Raw genomic sequence first — 26,277 nt, 5'->3', positions numbered from 1 at the left:
AATGGTTATTTTAAAAAAAAATCAATAGCTTAATATAATTATGATTTTTGTGAAAGAAACTCCTAAAACAGTCCAAAAAGAGAAAAGTCTAGAAAAAGTCAATACTTATAATGCACTTTTTAAAAAAATATATATTAAATGAGTAATATTTTAAATAAATTCAAGGTTAGTCAATCAAGACTAATGAACCTTCCATAAATACTAATTGTATAAAATAAATATTCATTATAAAAAACTGAAGTAGTCCAGATTATGTGCACCAAACACCTATATTCCAAAACATAGTTTCTCTCTAATACAATCTTCTGAGTTTATATACACTGATATTTAGTCGATTTACTATAGACAATTACAAACCAAAATGAAGTTCATGAAACTTGGGACAAAGTCAGATAGTTTCTACACTAAACAATCTACCAGGTATTTACTTAATCATTCATCCATTTCGTTAACAATCTTCCTACAAAAAAACATTTTCAAAGATCAACATCTATTCTCATAAATGTAGGACATTGACATCAGATATACCCTCAGACATTGTAATACAAATCAATGAAACTACTTTTCTTCTACACAAGGTATTAATGACTTAGAACTGAAATGGTTATAAATATTAGTTCATCTATATAGTTATGTTCTTTTTACCTGCAGGATGCACTTCTTCCAAAATGTGGCCTCCTACAAAGGCTTTGTGACGAATCTATTGATTCGGAGAGTGTCAATATGGAGCTTCATGATATACCTGGAGGAAAAGAAGCTTTTGAAATCTATTCAAAGTTTTGTTATGGGATTTCTATAGAAATTAGTGCTCGTAACTTTATTCCTTCATATTCTGCTTCCAAGTTCCTTATAATGAATGACTTTGTTGCAAAGGGAAACTTCGAAGGAAAACTTGAGGTTTTCTTCAACTCGTTCATTCTCGAAAGTTGGAAAGATTCCATTGCAACTCTTTGGACTACTATTACATTACCAGAGTGGTTTGAGAATCTCGGTATTGTCAGAAAGTGCATTGATTCCATCATTGAGAAAATTCTCGTACCCTCCCACGAGGTCAAACACAAACTATTAGTTCCTAACATTTTATGTTCATGACTGTTTGTTTTTGTTTTGTTTACATATGATGATTTTGTGCAGGTCAATTGGTCTTTCACCTATTCTAGACCCGGTTACATTAAAAAACAGCACCATCAAGTCCCAAAGGATTGGTGGACTGAGGATGTTTCTGGTCTTGACATAGATATTTTCAGGTGCTTAATAATGATTATTCAATCAACCTACGTGCATCCTCCACAACTTATCGGCGAAGCCTTACATGTCTATGCATGTCGGTGGCTTCCAGACATCCGAAAGCTTAATAAAAGTTCAGACATCTCAGCATCTCAAATAGAAGAATCTAAGGTGAAAAATAGGAAAATTCTTGAAACAATTGTAAGCATGATTCCTATAGATAAAGGGTCGGTTTTAGTTGGTTTCCTGTTTAGACTTCTTGGAATTTCAATCCATTTGAATGTCTCATCATTTGTAAAGACAGAACTTATAAGGAGAGCTAGCTGACAGTTTGAAGAGACAACATTGAGTGACCTTCTTTATCTTTCAAAATCCTCTTCTGACCGGTATTATTATGATATCGATATAGTTCTAACAGTGTTGGAATCTTTCCTCAAGCATTGGAAAAGAATGTCTCTTAGTGTTATGGATAACAACTACTCTCTCAAATCAATTAGAAATGTCGCAAAACTCATAGATTCCTATCTTCAAGTGGTTGCTGAGGACGATAAAATGCAAGTCTCAAAGTTTGTTTCTCTTGCTGAAACTGTGCCATGCATCGCTCGAGTTGACCACAATGATCTATACAAGGCAATTGACATCTACCTTAAGGTTAAATACTAATACCCTACATTTTATTACTTTTATCATCATCTAGAGTCCATTTGTTTTGAATAAACATTTCTTATTTTCATTTCCTACATAAAATTTTAATCATGAAACTATCTTCTATTTTGATTTTATTTCCTGTTCAATGTTGTCAATGGTGGGGAGCTAGAGTTCTACCATATCAGAAGCTTTGTGGCACCATTATAGCGGATTATGGCGTAAAAACCTGTAATATCAGCCAATATTTACCATTGTGGCTAGCGCAAAAACCACCACGTATATCAGCCATAGCACTGTCATTGTGGATATTTGATAACACCGCTCTTATTGAAAACAATTTGTTTAAAATTCTCAACAGGTTTTGAGGGATTTGAGACTCTAATAATATAGAGTTTATGGAAATAACATATCAAATCAAAATACAATACTTTATGCTTAACTTGAACACTAAAAGAAACTAATAGTTTGTTTTATTTATCTTCTTTAAACTTATCAATTAGCATAAACACTTTGAAACTGGTTGATAGAACTTCTTGACTTTCCATGCATGGTAAAGTAAACAAAAAAAGAAATATGTAGGCTCGCTATTGCAAGCTATACAAGCTATTTGCCTTTATACGACTCCAATAGCTCTCTTATGAAGTGGTGGGCCTCTAGAAGCAAGAAGAGGTCAGTCTCTTTTGCTCGTTCCGTAATTTACTTACGATCTCGTGTAGCACTCATGCCTATCTTTAAAGGGGCTTATGCACTCCACTCACTATCTACTAATCGAGCGTAAGAGCGAGCAAAGCCTTCCATTTAGTGGCTTCCCCCTTATGAAGCCTTCTATTTAGTTGATTTCCCTTTTATCCCTCACCCTACTCTTTCATTTCTGCTTAAGCTTCCCTTGTCTGAGGGATTCAGTGAATACCCGAGAACCATAATCTTTACTATAACAACTTCTACGACATTAGGCGTGAAGGCACGATTAGTTCCACAAACCTCACTACACTGACCATAGTAAATCCCTTCTCGTTGTACCAAAATAGAGATTTGATTTAAAGGATCATGTACAACATCACATTTGACACCTAAGGAAGGTACAACCCAACCATGAGGTAGTGTTACAATAATACATAGATGAAAAAACAACTTATGACATAACTATAAGAGCTTTCAAATTATTTACATAAGCTCACCTAGGAACCATATTGCACAATGGAAATAAAAGTAGGAAAAGAAGGATGACTTTCATTTTAATATAATTGATTTTATATGATTATTAAATAGCTCATTTTAAATATTCAAGTGAATCTAAATACATTTTATATTATGTCAAATGAATATACATGTGCGGAAGCGCGAAGCATGAGTATATTACATGTTTATCATTATGTAAATGCTTAATTAAGTTATTTATATAAACAATGCCTAAATCAATATATGTAATTAAGTGGAAACTTATTATTATTTGATTGATGTGATTAAATTTTAATGCATGAATGAATAGGTATATCTCGATATGTGTAAAGTAGACAAGAAGAAACTGTGTGGAATTCTAGATTGCCAGAAACTTACTGCGGAAGTATGCCACCAAGCAGTAAAAAACGAGCTTCTACCGTTAAGAACTGTAGTGCAGCTTCTGTACTTTGAACAAGAGAAATTATCTATGGCAAACACGACTCAAATAATGGATGGAAATTTGGCATTAGAGTTGGAAAAAAAGATGAGAATAAGAGGAAGAGAGATTTAAGAGAGAGATGAAAGTAGTTCAAGCTACATGTTTGAAGTTGATCCTAAAAATATGATAACAAGGGTAACATGAATATGGAAGATTGAGAAAAACAATTAATTTATGAATTCAAAGTTCAAACCGTCCTGGATAATGATATGCAATTTGTAGCTTCAATTCTTATTTATTTATGGAATGATTTAAAATATCAATGATTTTTCCAATGCATATGCAAGGGTTTTTGTTTGTTTGTTCATTATTTTTGATGAGAAAGGAAGACATAATATATGGAGGAATGTGATTATGAAAATGAAAAGAATCAGTAATTTAAATTTGGGCATTTTGAATATAAATCTAAGAAAATGTATAGCATATGAAGATAAACTGTGTTTATCATTCACTTTCTTTTATTGACCTACTTTTTTTATAAATAGTAACGAGAACACTATAATAAAAAACAAAGCTCTTCTTCAAATTTATAACTAGATCAAACTCAATACCTCCAGTTAAATTAAAAAATATCTTATTATTTCATTCAAATGCTATTGTATTTAATTGCCTACATGAGAAATTATTACTCAAACGTATTACTTTTTTAGTTTTATAATAAAATATAATTTACTAAATAAATGGCCTATATGAATTATTTTTGGCCATTTTTTCCCATATAGTGTTTCACATTTTTTTTCTCGACTATCTTGATCAATTATATAGATCAAATCAATTTCATGGATTATATTTTATCTCAATGTTCTACCCATGCATATAAATATATTTTTATCTAACTCGTTAATTTTGAGATTATTGTAATAATTTTTTTATAGTTTTCAAAGGCTTCATCTATCTCTTGTTTGACTTCTCTCTAAATCTATTCACTTTACTATATAGCCAATAGTATTAAGAATCTGTTATCAATCAATTTGGATCAATTGATACTCAATTAGTCATAAGTATAAATTATATTATTATGTATTGTGTAATATACAACATGTTTGATTATATTCGACACACAGAGATACAATTACAACATGATATCTAGAGTTGGTTGACCTATTGTCTTCCACAGAAAAAATTTCCCCTTTTTTCCATAAATGTTTGACCATCCATGGCACTGACACGAGCACCCCACCGCACTCGAAGACATTCTGGAGAGATAACTATACCGCTGGATTTGTCTCCACCCGATCTATCAGAATCTGAAAACCCCGCCATGATCCGCCGTTTGACGCTCCTTCTACAACCCGCGCGTGAATCTTATGTGTCATCCTACCAGCCAAGCTTGGCCACACGTCTTGCCGCCCTTGTTATCGTCGTCACCTCTTTCCCGCGCTCTCTGCAGATCTGCTCTTGGTTTTTTGTTCCAACCCATCCAATATCATGGGAGATACCGATAATGTCACGTTTACTAAAGTTCCACTTATCCCATGTAAAAAGTAAAAGGAATAGCCAACTATAACATATGGATTGGTGTTGACAAAATTTGGTTTCACGTTCAAGGATATGAGGATCACTTAACTACAAAATCCAATAAAATTCTCGTCGCCAACATTATGCTTAAACTTGAATACCCAGTTCACTTTGATAGCTTTTGCGTTGAAGTTTTTGAAAAGATGGACTTTAAGTTATTCGATACCTTTTGAATCATCTCCGATAATCACAATATCATCAATATAAACAACATGAAAAATGAGCCAACCAATGAAGAAATATTAAAAGGAAACAAACTAATCCACTTCACATCTAATCAAATTAAAGTGTATTAGGACAAAGATGAAGTGATCAAACCAAGCACGCATGGACTGTTTCATCCCATAAAGAGAACGGTAAAGACTACTGAAAAATCAAGAATTACAACATTAAAATCTATGTGATCTATGTAAATTTTCTTATGTAACTCTCTGTGTAATAAGGCAATTTTAATGCTCAAATTGATGAGTGACAACCTAGTTAGAAAGAGGTGAACATAAATAGTTTTTGCCAAGGGGTAATTATATGGGTAATTATTTTTTATTTAAATAAAATTGAGAAAATCTAAATTAAATAGAGAAACTCATTTATATTTAAAGTAAAGTAAATTTGAAAATAAGTTAAATTGGATCGTTGAAATTTAAATTGTGAGTTTTAAGACGATAGAAGAAATAACATGATTGAAAAGAAATAGCTTATATGGATAAACAACATTGATAAATACATGGAGCCTTCTATTTAACCTTCAAAATGATGAAAATGACGGATAAACAAAAATAATAAATAAAAATATGAATAATTCAAACTCAAATATCCCTATAAAACATTTTTGAATTTATCAATAGAACAAAAAAACTTCTCAAATGCTCAAACATTACTCACTCTATTGATTCAAAAAATACACTCATATTCGGTGGTGTCATATATAGATAAAATTTTATATTGGAAGTATCTCTCACTTAATAACTTAATATAATTTTTATTTTTGTGAAACAAACTCCTAAAAAGGTCCAAAATATATATATATAGAAAAAGTCAATATTAATAATGCACTTTTTAAAAATAAAAAAAAAGTAATGTTTTAAATAAATTCAAGGTTAGTCAAACATGACTAATGAACCTTCCATAAATCTTAATTGCATAAAATAAATATTCATTTTAAGAAACTGGGGTAGTCCAGATTCTGTGCACCAAACACCTCTATTCCAAAACATAGTTTCTCCCTAATACAATCTTCTGAATTTATATACACTCATATTTAGTTGATTTTCATATAGACGACGACAAACCAAAATGAAGTTCAAGAAAGTTAGGACAAAGTCATATATTTTCTACACTAAATAATCTACCAGGTATTCACTTAATCATTCATTCATTTCATTAATAATTTGTCTATAAAAAATATTTTCAAAAATTAACATGTATTCTCATAAATGCAGGACATTGACATCAAATATACCCGGAGACATTGTAATACAAATCAATGAAGCTACTTTTCTTCTACACAATGTATTAATGACTTGGAACTGAAGTGGTTATAAGGATTAGTTCATCTATATATTTATGTTCTTTTTACCTGCAAGATGCACTTCTGCCGTTAAGAACTGCAATGCAAGTTCTATATTTTGAATAAGAGAAATTATCCATGGCAAAGACAAGTCAAATAATGGATGAAAATTTGGCATTAGAGTTGGAAAAGAAAATGGAAATAAGAAGAGCAAGAGAGATTGAAGAGAGAGATGAAAGTAGTTCAAGCTATAGGTTTGAAGTTGATCCTAAAAATATGATAACAAGGGTAACATGAAAATGGAAGATTGAGAAAAACAATTAATTGATAAATTCAAAGTGTCATGGATAATGATATGCAATTTGTAGCTTATTTAGTTATGAAATGGTTTAAAATATCAATGATTTTTCCAATACAGATGCAAGGGTTTTTGTTTGTTTGTTTGTTTTGATGGGAAACGAAGACATTCGAAGGAATGTGATTATGAAAATGGAAAATAACAGTAATTTGAATTTGAGCATTTTGAATATGAATCTAAGAAAATGTATAGCATATGAAGATAAATTGTGTTTATCCTGCACTTTGTTTTATTGGCCTACTTTTTTTTAATAAATAATAACAAGAATACTATAATAAAAAAATAAAGCTCTTCTTCAAATTTATAACTAGATCAAACTTAATGCCTTCAGTTAAATTGAAAAATACTCTTACAATTTCATTCAAATGCTATTGGATTTAATTGTCTACATGCAAAATTATTACTCAAATGTCTTACTTTTGAATTTTTATAATAAAATATAAGTTATTAACTAAATGGCCTATATGAAATATTTTTGTGCATCTTTTCCTATATAGTGTTCCCTCCCTTTTTTTTCTCGGCTATATTGATCAATTATATATATCAAATCACCTACATGGATTAAATTTTGTCTCAATGTTCTATCAATATCTATGAATATATTTTTATCTAATTCGTTAATTTTGAGATTTTTTTAATAATTTTTTTATAGTTTTCTAAATCTTCCTCTACCTCTATTTATTTGATTTCTCTCTAAATCTATTCACTTTACTACATAATCAATAGTGTTGAGAATCCGTTATCAATCAATTAGTATTGATTGATACTCAATTACTCATAAGTGTAAATTATATTATTATTTATTATGTATACCTCTTTTGCATATAAGTATACATCATGTGTGGTCATATTCGACACATAGAGATACAATTAAAATGTGGTATCTATAGCTGGTTGACCTACTGTGCTCCATAAATTTTATTTTTTTTCGTTTTTCCATAAATTTTTGGCCATCCACGACACTGACACGAGCGCCCCACCGCTCTGGAAGACATTCTGGCGAGATAACCATATCGCCAGATTCGTCTCCTCCCAATCGGTCGGAATCCAAAAACCCTATCACGATTCATCGTCTGACGCGCCTTCCAGAACCCTCGCGTGAATCTCACGCGCCACCCTACCAATTATGTGACCTCTCGTCCCTGCCGACACCATTTTCTTTCCAGGCACCTCCTTCATGCGCTCTTTCCAGATCTTCTCTTGGTTTCTTTATTCTAACCTATCAATATCATGAGAGATACTGATTTTGTCACGTTCACTAAAGTTCAATTTGTCCCGTGTGAAAAAGTAACCAGAACAACCAACTATAACATATGGGTTGGTGTTGTCAAAATATGGTTTCACGGTCAAGGGTATGAGAATCACTTAACTACAAAATCCAATAGTATTCCCACTGTCAAACGCGATAAGTGCAAACAAACTGGCACTTCCTTATGCACTGTGTTATGGTTTTCCATAGCAACTAATCTCCAAGCACAGTACCAAGCCTTTACCACTTGGTATCAGGTTTGGGAAAAGGCTAAGAAAGTCCTCTCTAATGATGCACATAATATTTACAGTGTCATCACCAAACTCAACTCTTTAAATTGGAGAATATGGATATGCAAGTCTATCTGAGTAAGCTTGACGCGTTAAAGGAAAATTTCATAACCCTAATGCCTTTTACAAAAGATGCAACAACTTATGCTAAACAACAAAGTAAGTATTTCATGATTGTGGCACTTGTTGTACTACCATCAGAACTTGATTTCTTTCTAAACCAAATTTTATCAGAATCCAATATTCCTAACTATGAAGTAGCTAGTGAACAACGGTTGTGCTTGGCTACCCCTCATGCTTTTGGACTGGTTCCTACCTCATCTCTCATTAAATCATCTGTTATTGCTCCCCATTATATGGTCTTGATGGATGAACTAGAGGATGGGGTGGCCATCGTCATGGTATTCGTTATAACTATTGCAATCATTATAGTCACATTGAAGTTGATTGTTGTACAAAGGCAAGATAACAACAACGACAACCACAGGCCGCTACCGTTGCTCATCCAAATATCACTAAACATGTCATGATTCTTGCCGTTGATTACAATGGTTTCCTTCAATTCAAAGCAACTCATTAACCATCATCATCTGTCGTTGTTGCTCAGTCGGGTAATCCATTAGCCTTTGTCTCTACATCTTCTCTTGGTCCTTGGGTCCTTGACTCTGGTGCATATGATCATATGACTGGTAATAAATCCATTTTATCTCACTTGTCTTATTTTGATTCTTTGCCTTCTGTCACTGTGGCAGATGGTTCTAAAATCAAAGTTCATGGCCTTGGTCAGGCACATCCACTTCCAAACTTGTCTTTAGAGTCTGTCCTTTACATTCCTGCTTGTCTTTTTAATCTAATATCTATTCAAGAGCTTACTCACACTCTTGATTATTCAGTCCTTTTTAATGATAAATCGATTTATGTCCAGGATCGACGTACATGATGAACGATTGGAGTAGAGAGTGAATATGGAGGATTGTATCATCTATCTCCATCGGTGGCATGTGCTTTTATTACTTCTCAAGACCTAACACATCAATGTTTGGGTCACTCTAGTCTTAATAAAATGTGTATTTTAGTTCCTAATTTTTCTAAGCTATCATCTTTTGAGTGCAGTCCTATCAATTAGGTAAACATACTCGTAGTACTTATTATCAACGAGTACATAAAATTGTTGCATCACCTTTTGCTTTGGTTCATTCTGATGTTTGGGGTCCTAGTCATGTGAACTCTACTTTAGGATATTATTACTTTGTAACTTTCATCGATGATTTCTCTCGATGCACTTGGTTATTTCTGATGAAAAATCTTCCAGATGTCTTTCGTATATTTCAAGAGTTATATGCTGAAATTGAAAACTAGTTTAACACTTCCATTAAAATTTTATGCACTGATAACGCTCGTGAATATATGTCATCCCAGTTTCAATCCTTTTTAACATCACAAGGAATTATTCATCGATCATCATGTGCTGATACACCACAATAGAATAGTGTTGTTGAACGGAAGAATCGGCATTCAGTTGAAACTGCACTGACTCTTTTACTTCACCATAATGTACCTTCTCATTTTTTGGGTGATGCTCTCTTCATAACATGTCACCTTATTAACCGAATGCCTTCATCGGTCCTTCAAGATCAAATTCCATACTCTATCTTGAATCTACAATATGATCTCTACCCTATTTCTCTTCACGTTTTTGGTTGCACACGCTTTGTTCATGATCTTAGTCCAGTAAAGACAAACTTTCCGCAAAATATTTCGAATGTACTTTTCTAGGCTACTCACGTATACAAAATGGATATCATTTTTTTTCCTCAACTTCAACGATATATTGTTTCCTCAATGTTACATTCTTTGAAGGTTCCCCTTTTTTCTCTACCTAGGTGTCACCCGATGAGATTTGTAATTCAGATGTTTGAGATATCCCTTTTGTCATCCCCACACCCATTAAACCTACATTACAGGTCTACCAGTGATGGACATGCCGTCCATCAGAAGTTAGAGATGATATTAATCCACCAGCACCACCTCCTGCTCCAATTGTTCCTCCAGCTACGTCATTTGAACTTGACCTTCCAATAGCATTACAAAAAGGTATTCGATATCATAAACCAAATCCAAAATATGATTTATTTTAAATTATGATTGTCTCCTTACTTCCTATGTTTCTTTTGGATTTTGTGTCTATTCCTAAGTCTACATGTGAAGCTATGACTGCTCCCAACTTGCGTCAGGCGATGGTGGAAGAAATGGATGCATTGCATTAAAATAACACTTGGGACATTGTTATTTTACCTTCCTACAAAACTACAGTGGGATGTCGATGGGTTTATACAGTGAAAGTTGGACGATATGGTCATATTGATTGTTTCAAAGCTCGTTTGGTAGCCAAGGGATACACAAAAATATTTGGCCTTGATTATGGTGACATTTTTTCTCCAGTTTCCAAGATTAGTTTAGTCTGACTTTTCCTTGCAATGGTTGATATTAGTAATTGGTTGCTTCATTAGTTGGACATTAAAAAGAATTACATGAAGAATTAGAGGAGGAAGTGTATATCATCAACCTCTAGGTTTTACGATTCCTGGCAATTCAAGACTTGTTTGTCGGCTTCATCATTCTCTTAATGAGCTTGTATGAATTTTAATTGAGTTGGTGATTTGTATGCAGGGCTGAGATGCATTGTATCTAACCTTCACCGTGGTCATTATGGAAGCTTCATGGTCATGGTTAAGAACAAAAAAAAACATGTTTGCTTGAAATGGTAAACCAAATGAATGAAAGATGGATGAAATGGAGAATGAGGCCTGAAGAGTGAAGATTATGAAGTTCAAGAATTTAGAAAACATGTGTTGACTTTGGTCAAAGTTGCCAAAAATTTGTAATTTTTCATGTAATGATCAATGAAATGGCTTGTAATGGCTTGTAAATGGTTATTTGAATGGATGTTAAATGGTTTTCAAATTGGTTTTGGTACATATAAATGCTTGAATTTGAATTGAAATGAATCATAAACATAACTTGTAAATGGAATGGTCATGTTAACATGGTTTATGAACAAGGCTTATGACTTGATGAATAAGGCTAAGGCTTGAATGAAGCATTAATCATGAATCAATGGATTTGACCATCACTTGAATTGAAACACAATGGGTTTTAGTGACTTGAATAGACAATGCCATGAATGTACCAACGATCCTTGGACAAAACAACAAGGCCTTAAGACTATGATGAATTGGACTTAAAACCAATGACCAGATGAAAACAAACCAAGGGTGGACCATGTACTTGAGATGATCAGATGAAATGGGCTTAAGCAAGGCATGATCAAGCCATGGGCTAGGCACTAGGCATGAGGATAATCTAGATGAAATTCCATGGATGGCGAGAGAATGTGAGTTATGGGCTCAAGATGAATGGAGTTATAACTAAGGAAACAACATGAATGAACCATGAACAAGAGGTTGAGTGAAGCACACAATGGGTGAAGAATCACATGAAACTAGGGTTAGGAGGCCATCCAATGAGTAAGAGACAACATTAGGGTTTTGATTCCCTGATGAATTCCATAATTAAGTCCTCTTTGATCAAAGATCAAGAGAATAAGGTTCCAATGTCACCAGATTAAAACTCAAGCCACAAGGCCCATTATTACCAGTATCCTCCTTGATTAGGGTTTATGAGACATGCTTTTTAATCAAGGTCTTTGAATCAATCATGATGCCTCACAAGCAAATTCTCCAATGTATGAGCTCCCCATTAGGGTTTAGATAGCCAAAACAAGGTCCGAAGAAGCTTCATAGGATTCCATCATCATATCATCAAGAATTAGGGTTTGGAACCCTGAGGGTTGCTTTGATGACACCTTGTTGAATCCACACCTACACAATCAACAATTAGGGTTTCACATCCCTTATGCTTTTATGAATAGCCAAGCCATACTTTTGAAGTTTAATCCATACACAAACCCTAGATTTACAAGCCAAGAGCTATGAATCTACGGTGATCCACCAATGGATGAATGATACATATGAACGAGTTATGAGTGTATGAAAATGACTCCCAAGTCAAGTGGCTGGATGAGAAGATGAAAAAAGGAGAACGCAAATTTTGGGGTACAACAGTTTCTAAAGCTCGTCTTCAACCTCTCATTTAAATCATCTTTTAAATTTTCAAGTAGGACTATATTATTTATAAAATGTGCATCTCGGTGCTAACTCTTATATATATATATATATATATATATATATATATATATATATAATATATATATATATATATATATATAATATATATATATATATATATATATATATATATATATATATATATATATATATATATATATATATATATATATATATATATATATATATATATATATTCATTAAATTATTTATAGTTTTATAATCTCCCATTTTTGTTTCAATAGACTTTTTAATATTAATTAATTTAACTATGATTTTAACAAATATATAAAATAAAAACTATAATATGAAATATAATATTAAAACCACATTATAAATAAAATTAAAATTTATATATTAATATAATAAAGTGACTAAAATTGGATATTAAAATATTAAACTAATGATTATGTTGATGGGGTAACCGTCGGTTCCATATGGTGGAGGTTTATATTGACGGTGGCCACGACTATATTGTTAAACAAGAAGAGATCGAGATGACAGTGAAATGTTTGGTCTTGAATCTTGTTCATCTTGTTGTGTATGAGGAGAGTTTTATGATGTACCAATTATATTAGGGGATCCATTTGAATCACATTCCATATTTTCAAAAACCAAAATTCATATCAAAATCGTCTATCGATATGAACTGGTTATGGGGTTATGTTGGTGTTTGGTTCTATATGTTCTATTAATGGAAAATAGCATATATTTTTTGTATGGTGTTATAGGATATTGATGAAATAATGAGTTTCATCATGAGTTATAGTATTGTTGTTAGGAGTTTGAGTAATGGATGTTTGTTTGAGGGATTGAAGTGAATTGAAGGGGTGGACAAAATGAGGTTTGTTATGGTGACATTTGGTAGTTGTAGTTTGTTTGTGGAGTTATGGTGTAATGAAGATATTGTTGAAATTAGGGGATAAAGTAAGTTTGTTGTTGTGTGGGTTGTTGGTGTATGTTAATTGTTGGCTATAATATGTTTGAGTTTGGCGTCGACCAAACACGATACCTGACAATGGCGTACTACTGCCACCCTGACTCTAATAGTTGTTGATTGGACGCCACTATGGATCTCGCCAACGCAGCCACTAGCGTCTGCATCGTCGGACCGTCTCAGTCAACTTTTCTACTGCTTTTCGGCTTTCTAATTTCTACAATATCGAAATATTTTTTATTTCTCTTAGCCACTCAATATTTTAAAATATGCTTTTATAATTCTCCACCTTGACTTAAAATTATGGTGATGTCAGTTTATTCATCAACCACCTTATTGCTCTCTATCATGTTGAAACAATATTTAGTAACTTTGATCAAGTTCAAACCACACTTGAGCTTTGATCTAGTTGAAATTGCTCCTAAGGTAATCTTGTGTAATAGGTTGTTTTGTTGCTTATTTATTCATTTTTTATCTCTCTCTTTTTCAATCTTTCATTCTGATGTAACTTCACATTGCCCATTTTCCATGTCCAGTCACAGGCGTGACATAAGTCTTCAGAGGATGTCAGTCTTCACCAATTTTCAACCGTATCATCTAAAACAAAATAAATAAAGACAAAATTTATTATTCTGGGCTACCTCTCAATAACATTATTTTATAGTCTTGTATCTTGAATTTTAACTCCAAAGAGGTTAATCATTCAAACTCATGTGACCTTTGTGTTGTTTAAGGGATCACAAAAGTAAGTTTTAACCCTTTGCCCATTAACATTAAACTCCTCCCTCGTTTTCTCATTCATAAGGTCTATATCCCCATTTGGATAGAATTTACAGAGTTTAAAGGGGCATGACCATCTTGGCTTAAGTTTTCCAGGGAATAGTTACAATCTTGAGTTAAATAAGAGAACTTGTTAGGCTTCAACCAATTCTCTTTTCTGACATTTCCTATTGTCATACCCCTAAATTTTCCCTACCTCTTTCTCATTTCATCTGGCCCATGGTTCATTTCTTTTGCATAAAATATTCATTTATAATTTCATTTGTCAAACAAAATCATGGATTCAAAAGTCTTGATATTTATTCCACAAAGCATGGAATGGATGTTGAGTCATAAGTTAGGGTTTTCCATTGTAAATTTGTGGATCAAGCTAGAGGATTTCATTATACTTCACCTTGGCTTTCTTGATCATGGAGTGAGACATGAAACCATAATTTTTGGGTTTTGGTACATATGGATCACTTGGTTTGCATTATGGTATTGGCTTGACTTCGGATTACAACTTACATGAGGTCAACCTTGGTGGATTGAATTCAACTGATCTTATTGGCTTTTATATAGTCCATTAGTTTATTTGATTGGGATTCAAGGACAAATATCATGATTCATATCTCATTTCAAGGATAGAATTCAAGCATTCAACTTCAAAGATTTTAAATTCAATTTATGGAGAGAAATGCATGATTACTTGGAACATAAGTTACAATTCATTTCAAAAATCCATTTCTCATTACAAATCATCAAGTTTACATTTCAATCATCCATTTCAAGCCCATACAAAATTACACCAAGAAAACCCTAATTTTGACCTAGGTTGACTTCTGGTCAACTATTGACTTTTTGGTCAAACAGTTGCCCAAAGTCAACTACCTATCTTGAACCCTAATTCTCCTTGTCCTCCATTTCTAAGTCATCCCATTTTGACCAAAATCCTTCATAGATCTTCAAGTCCCCAAGTCAGATTCATTCATCCTGCCTTTATGTTTCTTTAAGTTATGCATTTCCAAAAAACCATGAAGTTATATCATAGTCAAACTTGCATCATAACTAGACCTCAATGCATCGTGCATTTATAGACATGTTCATAAGAACTACATCATGTCATGGCTGCAGGAGAAGCAATCGGCTTAGCATTAAACTTGTAAATATGCCTTGTATCACATAAACATAACAATGCTAACCATTAATTCATTATCAGTTTTAAATATACTCCCTCCGGTCTCATATGTAAGCAAAAAAAAAAAAGCTCACCCTTTAAGAAAGTGGTTATATATTCATTTAAGTAATGGAAAATATACATTTTTTCCATATTTACCCTTATTTATTAATTTAGAAATAAATTAATATTTTTATTATAACCATTTAATGGTTAGTCAATTTTTATTAATACCATTTAATGGTTAGTCATTTAGTGGTTATATATTCCACTTACTCTTACTAAAATTTCCTGTAAAAATTTGTCCCGCCTAAAAACAACACTTCTTAGTCCATTTACTGTATTCTCCACCCGCCTAAATTTCCATGGTCCCGCCCTGTAGAAATTTAACATTTTCATAGTGAATTCTATAAATACTAAAGCTTTTGGTTCTCATTTTCATAGCCAAAATTTTACATTTCCTGTATCATTATCTTTTGGTTCTCATAAAAATGCCTCTTAATATTGATCTAAACACTCCATATATTGATCATGAAATGATGGAATGCAACATAGCACCATCCATTAATCTAAATGATCCTTCTTCAAGTAATTTTAACTTAAAAATAAACATTAAACATCACAATCATAAAGAAACATAGCAGTACAATTCTTTAACAGTGCAATAGAAACAACAAAGAAACATTAAACATCATAAAAATCCAAATAAGAACACACCTAGTTTAAATAATCTAAGTAAATTTTTATCATATCTTTAACCTCTTCTTTCTTGACACCAAAGTTCAATGCTGGTAATTTGTTCAGATCAAACTCATCCATATCTAAGTATTCAACAATGGTGTTTTCATTTGTTGGAGTTAGAGCATTTTCACTTTCATTCTTTGGAGTGATATTTTCTGCACTTTCATTTGTTGGAGTTTGAATTGTTTCAGGAACTTTATTGTCTTCGATACCTAAATCAAAAGATGGAAACTCATTAGCTAAATGATGTGGGTTTGCCATTTTTAGAGTATAAAAAAAAAGGAAGAACAAGACTCATGGAGTTTTGTACAAGATGATACTGCATCATTTATAATAGGATATGACTTTTCAAAAGCCAATGATTACAAATGCAACGTTTCAGAATAAATGTTCTTTTGGGAGTGTAAAAAGTGGAGTTATTATAGGAATAAACATGAATATTGAAAAACTAAATTTGAGGGTAAAATTGGAATGGTATATTTAATTGTAACCATTGTAATTAATTTTTGCTTATATTTGAGACTCCAAATTTTATTTTATTTTGCTTACATATGAGAGCGGAGGGAGTATAACACAACCACTACTATTAGCATACTCCCTCCGGTCTCATATGTAAGCAAAAAAAAAAATTTGGAGTCTCAAATATAAGCAAAAATTAATTACAATGGTTACAATTAAATATACCATTCCAATTTTACCCTCAAATTTAGTTTTTCAATATTCATGTTTATTCCTATAATAACTCCACTTTTTACACTTCCAAAAGAGCATTTATTCTGAAACGTTGCATTTGTTATCATTGGCTTTTGAAAAGTCATATCCTATTATAAATGGTGCAGTATCATCTTGTACAAAACTCCATGAGTCTTGTTCTTCCTTTTTTTTTTATACTCTAAAAATGGCAAACCCACATCATTTAGCTAATGAGTTTCCATCTTTTGATTAAGGTATTGAAGACAATAAAGTTCCTGAAACAATTCAAACTCCAACAAATGAAAGTGCAGAAAATATCACTCCAAAGAATGAAAGTGAAAATGCTCTAACTCCAACAAATGAAAACACCATTGTTGAATACTTAGATATGGATGAGTTTGATCTGAACAAATTACCAGCATTGAACTTTGGTGTCAAGAAAGAAGAGGTTAAAGATATGATAAAAATTTACTTAGATTATTTAAACTAGGTGTGTTCTTATTTGGATTTTTATGATGTTTAATGTTTCTTTGTTGTTTCTATTGCACTGTTAAAGAATTGTACTGTTATGTTTCTTTATGATTGTGATGTTTAATGTTTATTTTTAAGTTAAAATTACTTGAAGAAGGATCATTTAGATTAATGGATGGTGCTATGTTGCATTCCATCATTTCATGATCAATATATGGAGTGTTTAGATCAATATTAAGAGGCATTTTTATGAGAACCAAAAGATAATGATACAGGAAATGTAAAATTTTGACTATGAAAATGAGAACCAAAAGCTTTAGTATTTATAGAACTCACTATGAAAATGTTAAATTTCTACAGGGCGGGACCATGGAAATTTAGGCGGGTGGAGAATACAGTAAATGGACTAAGAAGTGTTGTTTTTAGGCGGGACAAATTTCTACAGGAAATTTTAGTAAGAGTAAGTGGAATATATAACCACTAAATGACTAACCATTAAATGGTATTAATAAAAATTGACTAACCATTAAATGGTTATAATAAAAATATTAATTTATTTCTAAATTAATAAATAAGGGTAAATATGGAAAAAATGTATATTTTCCATTACTTAAATGAATATATAGTCACTTTCTTAAAGGGTGAGCTTTTTTTTTTTTGCTTACATATCAGACCGGAGGGAGTACACAAAAACAATTTCACAATTTAAACAACCATTAGCTCACAATCTAGCATACATGAACAAGACCTTATGCTAATCCAATAAACGAGAAAAACCAACTCTCATGTTAGTAATCGGTTAACCAAAATGGTTAACCGATTACACTTATATTGCACAATCTCTTATCGGTAACCAGTTAACCAAAGTGGTTAACCGGTTACACCTACGCATGCTCAGTACCAAACTTCATTACAGTAGCATTCATCCAAAACCTCATCTCATCAATACTTAACTAACAGCATGCATCATGTTCAACTAACATATCAATATTTGAACCCCACTTAATATTTCTAATCCTAACAACAAGCCTTTGCTTTTACATCAAATTTTAACCAAAAGCATAACAGAATTTATCTCAACATTAACATAACTTCCATTAATAGAACCAACTAGTTTTGACTAACAGAAATTCAACTCAAAATGAACACTAACTAACATTTAACATATACAAAGCAACTAACTAAGTTGAACTCACAATAGAATTTTTAACAGAGTCTTAACTGCTAACAACCAACTTCAACTGAAAAAACTGACAGAGTTAACATTGCCCTAACTTCTTAACTGTGATTGTCCGAGCTACCCAAATTTGTTACCACTCTCACTCTATAAATTAGCATCATCATCAATCATTAGATCATCCATAATCATTAGCACACAGAAATTCACAAACTCTCTTTCACTCTTCACCGTTCTCTATACGAACTCTTTCAATCTCACTGAGATTCATCACCTCACTCTCCATCACATCATAATAACAAGAATAACGCATAGCCTAATTCGAACCTATAGACTAAATTTGAAGAAGAAGAAAAGGCTATAGTGGATTAGGGATCAAAGAGCTTACCGTATTTGAAACGCCTCTAGATTTCTTGTCATCTTCGTCTTCAAGATTTTCAATCTTGACCGGAGCAACTCACTGCTTCGAAGGTAGGATCTCTTCTCTCTTGATTTCGTCAGTTTTTCATTTTAGATGATAGAATTGGCATGGAGAAGCCTTAGCCCTAATTTCTGAGGTCGAAATTAGTTGTAGTTCGCATTTAATTTGGATCTGAGAAGTTAGGGTTCATACATTTTCATCTTCGATTCAAACTCTGGGGGAGGATTTAGAGAAAGACAAGGCTATATTGTGAACGAGGGTGGAGAGACGGTTCCAATGATGTAGGATTGATGGTGGATGCACCTCCGCCGCCTTCAGGGACGATTCCTGGCACGGCGGAGTTGTGGCTCAAGGAGGTTTTGTTCTCAGGAATATAGTTTGATTTTGGAACGAAGAAACTTGATTGAGCGCACTGACCTCCTTCCCTTTCTCTTGGTTGGTATTGGGCCTTAAAGGCCCCTTAGGCCCAATGCCTTTACTGACTACACCCTAAAAGAAACATACATCTCCCATGCCAAAAGCCATGAGGAGCTTTGGGCTTCCTGAAGCCCAATCCAGAATTATTGTCGCACACCTCCCATGCAGTCCATACACCCCTGTATGCCTTTTCTTGTTTTCCTTTGTTATATTTATTGTTTTTTTTGTTAATAGTTGTTTTATATACATTTTATTTTTTTAATACTTGTTAAAATATTGTAACATATTTTAGTGATCAAATACATCTTAGATCTTAATTCTTTTTACCATTACTTTTAACTAAAAATAATGATGAATATTAATTAGAATGATCTTTAATTTTTAGTCTAACTCTCAATTAAAATTTTACAAAATAATATGACATCGTTTTTATTTCAGATTAGTTAATGTTAGAATTTGATTTACTTGATATTGCTTTGATTTTAGTAGGTTAGGCATAAAAATCTATATGCTTGATTCACACTTTGATCTCACCCTTAACTGACTGATCAAATTTATCTTTGATCAAATAGTCATTTGATATGTCTGATCCCCTTGTTAATTCAAGTTATCAAAAACATCTTGATCACTTGATAGGACCGATCCCCTGTGCAAGACCCCAATTTTGACCCTAAGATCCCTCATGGCATCATAACATTACATTTGCATTGCCTCAAGGATCTTTAGCATCTTGGTTCCCTTTGCCTTTGGGTGGGACTCCTTGTGATTGGTTTGAGATCACCAAGCATGCTTGAATTATACATCATTGTTTCTCTTACTTTTGTTTACCAACCAAAAGCACAAAAATGTGTCACTAACATCTTTTGTTTGAAGCTTGAGTATCATCCAAGACACTTTGTGGGTTCTATTTAGATGATTAGTCAACACAAGGGAATGACTTGAGATACTTCCAACAGGTTCAAATGGGGTCTATTCGTTAGTTAAAACGTTAATCTTGAAGGAGCAAAAGTTTGTTCATGAGCTGTCATGCTCGCTAGGCGAGCAGAATGGGTCGCCTAGCGAGTCCCAAGAAAAGCCACCAGAATCACCTACGCTCAGAGGAATTTCTTGAACTGTCATGCTCGCTAGGCGAAGCCCACGTGTTTAAAAAAAACGAAAAAAAATAAATAAATAAATAAATAAATAAAATATAACAGAAAAATTTTGGACTTGGGCCTCTCTCGTTTGAACCCACAGGTCCACAAAATCAGGTTATAAATTCAGAGTTTCAGTGAAACAAAAGGCAATTCTATTCCTATTACCCTGGCAGGGAAAAAGATAGTGAGAGAAGAGCTAACAGAGTTCAGAGCAACCTCCAGAGACTGAAGGGAACTCATCGGCAAAGAACCAATTCCCTCTCATATAAACCCTAAGAGTGCTTTGCAAACCCAACCGGGCAATTCAATTTCATTCGATCTCTCCAGTCAGGTTTACCTTATTCCCATTACCTTATGCTTTTAATTTGAATGCTCTGAATGTATGAGGTATTATGGGTGAATTTGATACCCTTTTGATGCATGTGTTTGACAAGAGGTTTAGGCCTCATACCCTTGGTTGCTTTTTGTGAGCTTTTTGTGAATTTTAATGGCATGATTCATGTGGTTACATTTTGATTTGGGGGCAACTCTTGATTACCCTATCTTGTGAGACCTTAGAAGCCAAGGACCTTAGTTTACCAAACCCATCTTGGCCTATTCTTAGGATGTAGTGCGAAAGTCGTTCAAGTGTAAGATTTGATACGATTGTTAGGCGATACTACACTCATAAGAGTCTCTCTTGAGAATATTGTTGGAATACGAGTAGTCGTTCCTCCGATAATATCCAAAAGATGGGATGATGACTATGGGAACCTTTTGTAGAACATGTTTGGCAGGTTTAAACCTTAGTACACTCCCTTTGGGTGGTTCTTAACCTAAACTCCATGCTCGTGACTTGCAACAAACCATTGATTCATGGTTGATCCGTTCAGGTATCCTTAATATCAATGGAACTTGGGTGTTGATAAGGTGTAAACCATAATCCACCAAAATGGATGGTTGATATTAAGGATAACATGATCCATCCCATGACCTTTGTTTGGTGTGCTTTGCTTGATCCTTGAGTGTGATTGTTGCATTCATGCATTCATGCACCCATTTGCATTCATATCATCAGAATAATGAGAAAATTTTCAAGGAACTTAAGAGGTTTATTTGCAAAATTTTCAGACATGGAAAGACAAAGAAGGAATATAAAGAAGTACAACTTCAGGCAACCAGATTTGAAAGATTTAAGGAATCTGACATCCTATGTATTAGATCCCTTGGGTTTCAAAGCTTGTTTTGGGAAGCTTCTTCCTCTTCTGACTACTCAGGTGGATGAAGGATTGATGAGTGTATTGGTGCAGTTTTACGATCCTTTGTACCGTTACTTCACGTTTTCGGATTTCAACTTTTGCCTACACTTGAGGAGTATGCTTATCTTGTGGGTATACCTGTTCTGGATCAGTTGTCGTTCAGTGCCTTGGTGTAATACCTCAAAATTTGCCCCCCTCATTCATACATTCATTTTTAGGTCATTTAACATTTCATATTGCATTTCATCATGTCAATCGGAATTAGATCCAAGAAGCTTGAATATCATCCAAGACACTTTGTGGGTCCTATCTGGGTGATCAGTCAACACAAGGGAATGGCTTAAGATACTTCCAACATGTTCAAATGGGGTCTATTCATCAGTCAAAACGTTAATCTTGAAGGAGAAAAAGTTTGTTCATGAGTTGTCATGCTCGCTAGGCGAGCAGAATGGGTCGCCTAGCGAGTCCCAAGAAAAGCCACCAGAATCACCTACGCTCAGAGGAATTTCTTGAACTGTCATGCTTGCTAGGCGAAGCCCACGCGTTTTGAAAAAAAACGAAAATAAATAAATAAAATATAACAGAAAAATCTTGGACTTGGTGTAGGTGTTTAATTGGCTGCATTATATGGTAAAACACTAGATGGGTACTAATGTCTTGACTGATGTCATGACATGTATGTGTGATTACATTGTAGTTACTGCAGGACTAGCTAACACAGGATTTATTGAATGTCAAACTGGATGCTGTGACATTCATACCTGTCAACAGATACTAAGGAATAGAACAGCAGGTGTTCTGTTAGAACTTAGTATTTATTTCCAGTATGGTTATCAAGGAAAGACCAGACCTGGCATAAGGCCTACTGACTGAATGTCAAACTGGATGTTATGACATTCATCATTGACAGCAGCTACTGAACATTAGACAGAGTGGTGTTCTGTTATAATTCAGCATGTAACTTAGTTTGTTCTTCAAGAGAATAACAGAACTAACTTAAGGCCAAATGTGTAAATGTTAAGTTGGACACTTTGACATTTATTAATGTAAGCTGTTACTGTAGTATGGTCATTTTGATCATGTACAGGTCAGCAAAATTGTACAGTCTGTTTTCTGGAAAAACAGACTCAGCATATGGACCTTGATGTCAAGCTGAATGTCGTGACATTCATGCCTGACAACATATGCTATATTGTAGGTTGTTCAGTTTTCTGTTTCAGCTTTTTCTCAGGCTATTCTTCAGGGATTCAACTACTGAGAGAAAATCCAGGAAATCAACAACCAAGCTACATTCAATGAACCTAACAAATAGCCTATTTGTTAGTAACCTAAATGTTGAATTTATGGGAACTCGCGTGACCTTAAATTCAGGAGAATACAGGTGCAAAAGCCCAGGATACTGCAATATAAAAGGAAGGCGTTCCTTCATTCAGTTTCGGGGATTTTGAGGCGTGAAGATTTTGTGTGTCCATCATACTTCACTGCTGTATTTTTGTGAGTCTTATATTAGACGTATCTTGTAAGCCAAGCCATTATCAAGTAGATGATAGCTTTGGCATAGGGTGTTCATTGAGTTGTAAGTGTTGTGTCACTCAAAGCTTTTAAGCGTGAGTGCTTTGTATCTTGATTAAAGCTGTGAAGCACAATCAAGAGTTGTTTGAAGTGTGACTTCAACTTGTCTTTAATAGTGTTTAAAGATAGTAATCACTGAGGTGATTGAGGGGGAGTGAGTAGGAACTCTGATCTTAGGTTAAGATTGAAATTGCATTGGGTAGTGATTAAGTGATAAGTTGTAAACGGGTGAGTTTAGCTTTGAATTGATACTACTAATAGTGGATTTCCTCCCTGGCTTGGTAGCCCCCAGATGTAGGTCATGTTGGACTGAACTGGGTAAACAATTACTTGTGTTATTTACTGCACTTACTGTTAAGTTCTGCATAATTCCTGTCTGTGCAGAATTGGATGTCATAACAACCAGTGTGACATTCAAAGTCTGATAACTAGAATTTCAATTGGTATCAGAGCAGGCACCCTGCCTGTGAATTTCTGGGTGAGATCTAGGGAAGTTACTTTCTAGTACCATGGACAAGGATTTAGGACACTCAAACAGACCACCCATGTTGGATGGCTCTAACTATGATGACTGGAAGCCTCGTATGATATCCTTCTTAAGGTCTCTAGACAGCAAAGTCTGGAGAGCTGTCAACAAAGGATGGGAACATCCAATGAGGACAGGTGAAGATGGAGTCAGTGTGCAGATTCGTGAAGAAGAGTGGGACAAGGAGCAAGAGGCATTAGCTCTTGGAAATTCCAAGGCCTTGAATGCATTGTTCAATGGAATCAGCAAGAACATCTTCAGGCTGGTACACCACTGTGAACTAGCTAAGGAAGTTTGGGATACCCTCAAGGTAACTCATGAAGGTACTTCCAAGGTGAAGATGTCCAAACTTCAGATGCTGACCACCAAGTTTGAAAATCTGAGGATGAAAGAGGATGAGACTATTCATGACTTTCACATGAATATTCTTGAAATTTCAAACACCTCTGGTGGACTAGGTGAGAAAATGGCTGAAGAGAAACTTGTAAGAAAGATTCTCAGGTCCTTGCCTAAGAGATTTGCTATGAAGGTCACAGCCATAGAGGAGGCGCAAGACATCTGCAACATGAAGGTGGATGAGCTCATTGGTTCCCTCCAAACCTTTGAAATGGGCTTGGGTGAGTATGCTGAGAAGAAGAACAAAAGCATAGCTTTTGTATCTAATGCTGAAGAGGAGTCAGAAGCAGGATATACTGGAGGTGATGAAAGTATATCAGAAGCCTTAGCCATGCTTGGGAGACAGTTCAACAAAGTCGTGAAGAAGATTGATCAAAGAGGTAGACCCAATGTCAAGAACATCCCGTCTGACATTAAGAAAAGATCAACTTCTGATGAGAAGTTCAATCACGGCAAGGGAATCCAGTGTCATGGTTGTGAAGGGTATGGACACGTCAGAGCTGAATGCCCTACTTACCTCAAATTGCAAAATAAGGGGTTAGCTATCACATGGTCTGAAGGAGACTCTGAAAGTGAATCTGAAGGAGAATCTGCCAAACATGTCACTGCACTAACTAGTGTTTGTGCCTCTGAAGATGACTCAAGTGCAGATGAACTGACCTTTGATGAACTTGCAGCAGCCTATAAGAAGCTGTGTTCCACCAGTGCAGAAGTGCGTGCACAAGGGGAAAAGCAAAAGAAACTCATCAAGGAACTGGAAGATGAGAGACAGAAGCAACTGTCTGTCATAGAGGGTCTAAATGGTGAGATAACCCTGCTGACCTCTAAGCTGAATCAGATGACTAAATCCATCAGAATGATGAATAAGGGAACTGACACCTTGGAAGAGATTCTAAAGGTGGGACAGCAGTCTGGAACCAAATCTGGCCTTGGATTTGGGAAAAGATCCTCAACTGAAGACAAACGCCCAAAGGCTAAAGTTCAGAAGTTCAAGCAGAAGTCAAAGCCAATGTCTCAACATCGAGGAACTAGGATGAATGATCATCAGAAGAGGAGATACCAGGAGTAGAGGTGTCACCACTGTGGTAGGCTTGGGCATATAAAAGCCTTCTGCTACTGGATTCATGGTTTCCCTAACCAAGCCTTGCATGTTAAGCCTAAGCATAAAACACATAAGCGCTATGTTCCCATTAAGAAGCAACAATGGTATGCTAGGATAGCACACACTGCCCTAAGGGCTTCTACCAGAGAAGACTGGTACTTTGACAGTGGATGCTCAAGACATATGACTGGTATGGAAAATCTACTGGTAGATATTCAACCTCACACTACCATCTATGTGACCTTTGGTGATGGTGCCAAAGGAAAAATAAAAGGTGTGGGCAAACTGGACTGTTCTGGAGTGCCAAAACTGAATAATGTGTTGTTAGTAAGAGGACTAACTGCAAACCTCATCAGCATAAGTCAGCTGTGTGATCAAGGGTTTCATGTTCAGTTTACTAAGGAGCTATGCATTGTGACAAATGGTGACAATCAGGAAGTTATGAGAGGAACCAGGTCCAAAGATAACTGCTACCTGTGGGAACCTGAAGTCTCTAACTTTTCCACAACATGCTCCTCAGCCAAGGAAGAACAGGATGTGAAGCTGTGGCATAGACGTCTTGGACATCTCCACTTACAGGGAATGAAGAAGATTATATCCAAGGAAGCAGTCAGAGGAATTCCAAAGCTTCTGATTGATGAAGGAAGAGTCTGTGGAGAATGCCAGGTGGGCAAGCAAACCAAGATGTCACATCCGAAGCTGGGACATCCCACAACCTCCAGAGTTCTGGAACTATTGCACATGGACCTAATGGGACCTATGCAGGTTGAAAGTCTTGGTGGGAAGAAATATGCATACGTGGTGGTGGATGACCATTCCAGATACACGTGGATAAGCTTCATCAGAGAGAAGTCAGATACATTTGATGTC

The 26,277-nt window shown here is 34.4% G+C and overlaps 1 long non-coding RNA gene and 1 pseudogene across 1 annotated transcript; one reads left to right on the top strand and one right to left on the bottom strand.

Moving 5' to 3' along the window:
* The first annotated feature begins 358 nt into the window (after nt 1–358).
* LOC127135078 (BTB/POZ domain-containing protein At5g47800-like) lies at nt 359–3,765 on the top strand (annotated as a pseudogene).
* An 11,280-nt stretch (nt 3,766–15,045) lies between these two features.
* LOC127138271 (uncharacterized) lies at nt 15,046–19,580 on the bottom strand. Its single transcript, XR_007808744.1, has 2 exons — nt 18,988–19,580; nt 15,046–15,468 (listed from the first exon to the last, which is right to left on the bottom strand). It is a non-coding gene; the product is annotated as an uncharacterized LOC127138271 (long non-coding RNA).
* Between the last annotated feature and the right edge of the window lie 6,697 nt (nt 19,581–26,277).

This window comes from Lathyrus oleraceus, chromosome 4 (assembly GCF_024323335.1).
Source record: "Lathyrus oleraceus cultivar Zhongwan6 chromosome 4, CAAS_Psat_ZW6_1.0, whole genome shotgun sequence".
NCBI lineage: Eukaryota > Viridiplantae > Streptophyta > Magnoliopsida > Fabales > Fabaceae > Lathyrus > Lathyrus oleraceus.
Note: the sequence above shows the minus strand (reverse complement) of the source record. Positions and strands in the feature narration are given on the sequence as shown.